We start from the raw sequence: 5,119 nt of genomic DNA on the forward strand, positions 1-5,119 counted from the left end.
CTTCAATGTTCCATTGTCAGTCTTCAAGCATAAGTGCACACATTTTGTTAACATTTTCGTTCATTTGGGAAGTTGACGGTTGTCCAAAATTAGATTTGTCATCAATCAACATTCCAGCTCTTTTAAAATGAGAAAACCACTCTTACACTTGAGTTTTTCCCATAGCACTGTCCTTGTAAGCTATGTTCAACATCACAATAGTTTCTGCAGCATTTTTCCTAAGCAGGACACAAAATTTCATCACCACATGCTGTACTCTTAAATCGGCCATCACACACACACAAAAAAAAACCAACAAAAAAAACATGAGGTTCAAGAGAAACTGTTTTTATGAAAAAATTCATTGTGACCAGAGAGAACCTTCCCAGGAGATGCCACTGGGTGAAAGAACTTCACCTAAGGGGTGAAATGTGTACTGCAAAAGCTCTTCTCAGTGGAACCTCTCTCCAGTATTTTTTCGGTGCCCCCTCATATTTCTATTTCAGAGATTCACTTTGAATTCTGCCTAAGAAGAGGCCCGTGGTTTCCCTCTTAGGTGACCTGCTGACCTTTACACCATCCATACCTTTGTCCCTCATTTCTGCCAGCCTGTATTTTACCTCCTTCAAAACCCTGCCCCCCTCCTTTTTCCTCTACCAGAAAAACCAAATCCCCAGTAAAACCCTGTGCATGCTGTCTTCAAATATTGTCCTTACTTAAATACTTGAAAACTGTTACTCCCAAGCTCTTATTAAGTACTCAGTGAATGTTCACTGACTAAAAAGACCAAGGAAGCATGGTGTTTGCCGGCTGTTAAGTCCTCCAATGAACAGGCTAGACTGACTCACAGGCACAGGATTTATATGTCACAATTTGAAGGGCTTGTGTTTTTTGCCTGCCCTTTTGCCTGGTACAGCGTTTGGAACTGGAGGATCCCTGGTACCCCAGTCAGTTAAGTTATCATCAGCTACATCATAGGAGAGAGAGAGAGAGACTTGTTTCTGTAAAGATTTCCATCTTCAGAAACCTGTTGGGACACTGGGACTCTGTCCTCTACTGCAGCGATGAGTCAGAATTGACCCCGGGCAGTGGGTCTGGTTTTCACTCAATGTGATGGAGACTGGAAATCTGGAGCTACTTAGAGAGAAGATAACAGTTGATGTGGGGAGTCTTCCTCGTTGTGTACCATACTCATAAGCCACGCCACAAGAACTAAGGACCATGTGGGGAGAAACCGGCTGAGATCAGGGAGAAGAAGATGGGTGTTGGGCAGTAGAGAAGTGAGGGGTAGGGGAACGCACTGCCAGCTTGGAATGTGGCTGAGTGAGGACTGAGAAGGAGAGCACAGAGCTGAGAAGGTGAATCGCTCTAGCTCTCCTGTCAAACGGCACCCTCGCCTTTAAAGTCAGGGTCTGTGCTCGGCACAGCGCCCCTTGCACGGCAGATCTGTGGTCAGTGAGCTTCACCTTGACGGCAAGAGGAGCTCGTTTGCACAAACACAGGTGCATAGTCTTAACAAGAGCGACTGTCATCTTCAGCGTCACCTGTGAACTCACAGGTGGTCGTTGCAGTTCACTTACGACGCACGTACATATTTACTTAGTGTTGGATTCATTGTTAGTTATGAGAAAGTGTGTAGGTTAATTGTATTTTATTATTTTCCCTTTTTGAAATGATTAAATTTGACGCCAAAAGATAGATATTTGTTGCTTCAGCCATTCCCATTTGAACTCTCTCACTCCAAGTGGAGGTAAAAAAAAAAGCCTTAACAAATTTTGTGTTTCCCATTTATTTATCATTATGCAGTTATAAAGCACACACACACACACAATATAGATGAAGGCTGAACCATTTGCAACGGTCTTTACAAATTACCCAAATGCTGTACTTTTCCAAATATCAAACTCACCACCAAGTTGATTCCAATTATCTCAATGATTATTCTTCAAAAGGAGGATAAGCTAAAAAATATTCCTACAAAATCATAGAAGTTTTGTTAAAAAAACATAGTGTGAAGCTCTTTTATCTTGCCATAGCCTCTCTCTAGGTCTATGCCCTTCCGAATGCAGGGTTCTACATCTCTCTACCCACCACCCCCCCTCCGAGATGCTGCACTCCTCCATGTACTATGCCACATCAAAACCACAGTTTTGACATTTTCAAGGAGCTCAAATTGTGTTCCTTTTAAATGTTCTCTGAGCTTGGGGAACAAAATGGAAGCCTGGAGGGACAAAACCTGGTTTGTAGCGTGATGGGGTTGTCGCGTGATAGGGTAAGGTTTCCCTGTGAAGTCCTTATAGGACAGACAGCCTCTGCTACCCTGGAAGGATGAGTGGATGCCTTGTTGTGATGGGAAATGTCGTACTGCAACTTCCCTGGCCTTTTATTCAAGGCAGTTTTCCATTTCCCTTAAACAAGTCTTCGGAACGAGTGCTCTCAATTGTTCTGTGTCCTTTGAAGAAAATCTATGGAGATGACCCTTTTGAAGTCCCCTAAACTGAACACCATGGCCCTTGAAATGACCTTTCTCTCTTGAATTTGGGGGTTTCAACCCTCCATAAAGCACTTGGTCCTTCTAGAAGCTGTTGCTTTATGGGGAGCAGCCTTCCTGGAGACTTGTAAAGCTTCAATGATTTCAGAAGGTGTCTACCTGAATTTGTTAACACGTTGATGTTAGCCCTAACTTTGAAAAAAAAAATTGCCCATGACACAAAACATAGTCTTTTTTTTTTTAGGGAAATCTTCTATACTATGCCAAATATATTACTGAAAGACCTTGTCTGCAGCTATCCACTGATCAAAGAGACATGTTTAACTACCTTTTATTTAGGATAAACTTGTTCATGTTTGAACTGGAACCTCAGTAGCAATATTTATTTACTTAGCCCTGCATATCTAAAATGAGTGAAACTATTTTTGTGTAAGAAAGTGTATTTATAGAGTCATTTAAAAAAAGGAAAGCAGAATCATCTCTACAGAAGAAAACTGGAAAGAAAAATATCTTATTTTTTAAAAAATCATTTTATTGGGGGCTCATACAACTCTCATCACAATCCATTCATCCATCCATTGTGTCAAGCACATTTGTACATTTGTTGCCATCATCCTTCTCAAAACATTTCTTTCTACTTGAGCCCTTGGTATCAGCTCCTAATTTTTCACCGTCTCTCCCACCCTCCCTCCCTCACAAACCCTTGATAATTTATAAATTATTATTACTTTATCATGTCTTACACTGTCCGATGTCTCCCTTCACCCACTTTTCTGTGGCCTGTCCCCCAGGGAGGGGGCTATATGTAGATCATTGTGATTGGTTCCCCAAGACAGATAATTTCTTTAACTCTTTCTCTTATCACACCATCACCCACCAGCAGTGAATATGGTTCAATTTCTAATCTGAGATTTACCACTCATATTCTTAATTGGATTCTAGAATTTTATATACAATCACCTATGAGTAATTTTTAACCAACACATTTCTAGGAAAATGGCAATTATTTTCATGGTAATTCATATAAAAATAATCTTAAGTGTTTGTGGAATTATCACATTTTATTTCATTACCATGAGCAATACCTCTTACAATGAAACTATGAATCAATTGATTTCAAGAACTGTAGGGAGTCCACTCTCCTTTTTTCCCCAAAGCTTCTGTTCTTAACACAAATTTGTCATAATTTATACGTTATCAAAATGTTCTACGGCTGTATATATTAAGGGATGACATATTTGGGTTGAAATTTTTAAAGATTTTTAATAGTTCTTAAATTGTTCATTTATTTTATTTTAATCATTTTATTGGTTTACAGCTCTTAGAACAATCCATACATCCATTGTGTCAAGCACATTTATACATATATTGCCACCATCATTTCTAAAACATTTGAAACGGATGTATATATTACACTAACAAAGAAATGAAAATGTCAGCAACTGGTATCTTTAATTGCCTGGTTTAAGAGTTAAGCCAATGAAGATTACCATCAGTGTTTCTTATTAGTTCTGTTAAAAAGTTATAGCTAAAAAGGATTACATCATCACCATGTCAATTTCCATCATTCATTGGCAGTTGATTGACAGGCGGTCACAGGTTACAAATCGGGTCCTTTCCTGTGTCTTTAAGAATGTGTAGTTCAATTGGACCGATGCAGAGGGTCCTCATTGAGCTCGTCTTTGGTGTAAGAGAGAAGCCACGTGGTGCAGTGTGTTCAGCACCGGGCTGCTACCTGCAGTGGTTGGCAGTTCCATCTGACCAGTCCACTTGCTCTGTCAATCTTTATTGCCTCAGAACTCCTGTGGGCCAGTTCGTCTCCTCCTGTAAGACCACTCACTGTGAGACAGAGCAGACTTCAGGGCAGTGAGTTTGGTTTTGGTTTCTGCTTAGTGTAAGAAAAGGCTCAGAGCCATTGTCTCAGTGGTGTAGAAGGTGTATGTGCTACAGGTGAAGGCGATTGTGATGAAGAATTGCTGTGAGTAGGGATTGGTCCAGTGGTTTCAAAACGTGGGCAGATGTGCAGGACGTGACAGCAGGATCAAACGACGGAAGCATTCCACTCAAAGATGGTGGCCCACCACGCCGCCACCTGGAATATTTGTAACTCTTCCCAGTCCTGCCAATCATCCAGTCTCACTACGCTGCTGCGGAGTCTGCCTCCCAGGACTTTGACCCACGTGGTTTCCTGTTCTGGATATCATGATGAATCACCCAAACTGTAAAAAATCTGTTCTGTCCCTTGTTCACTTCAGCCATGACAGCACCAGTCTGAGCCCTGCATTGAAAGGAAAACAGGAGTTGTCTGTAACTTGAATGATCACAGTCCAAGGGATTCCCTAAATTGCAAATGAGCCACTCTCACTTTTATCTGAACAGGCATTCAATTTCATTTTTTAAAATATTACCCAATGTGTGTTAGGCAGTGTGTTAGCATCGGAAATACCAGGGTGATTGTTTGGACATTGCAGGGTGGGTTAGCTTTGGGCTGCTAGCTACAAGATCAGAAGTTTCACCCCACCAGCTGAGGTTTTCTCTGTGGGAGAAGGATGAGGTTCTCTGCCCCTGTTAAAATTTTCAGTCTCAGGGAGCGGGGAGGGAGGCGAAAAAATGAGGAGCTGATGCCAGGGCCTTAAGTGGAGAACAAAT

This window comes from Echinops telfairi, unplaced genomic scaffold (assembly GCF_000313985.2).
Source record: "Echinops telfairi isolate 266 unplaced genomic scaffold, ASM31398v2 ScPeMD7_4;HRSCAF=17, whole genome shotgun sequence".
NCBI classification, from domain to species: domain Eukaryota; kingdom Metazoa; phylum Chordata; class Mammalia; order Afrosoricida; family Tenrecidae; genus Echinops; species Echinops telfairi.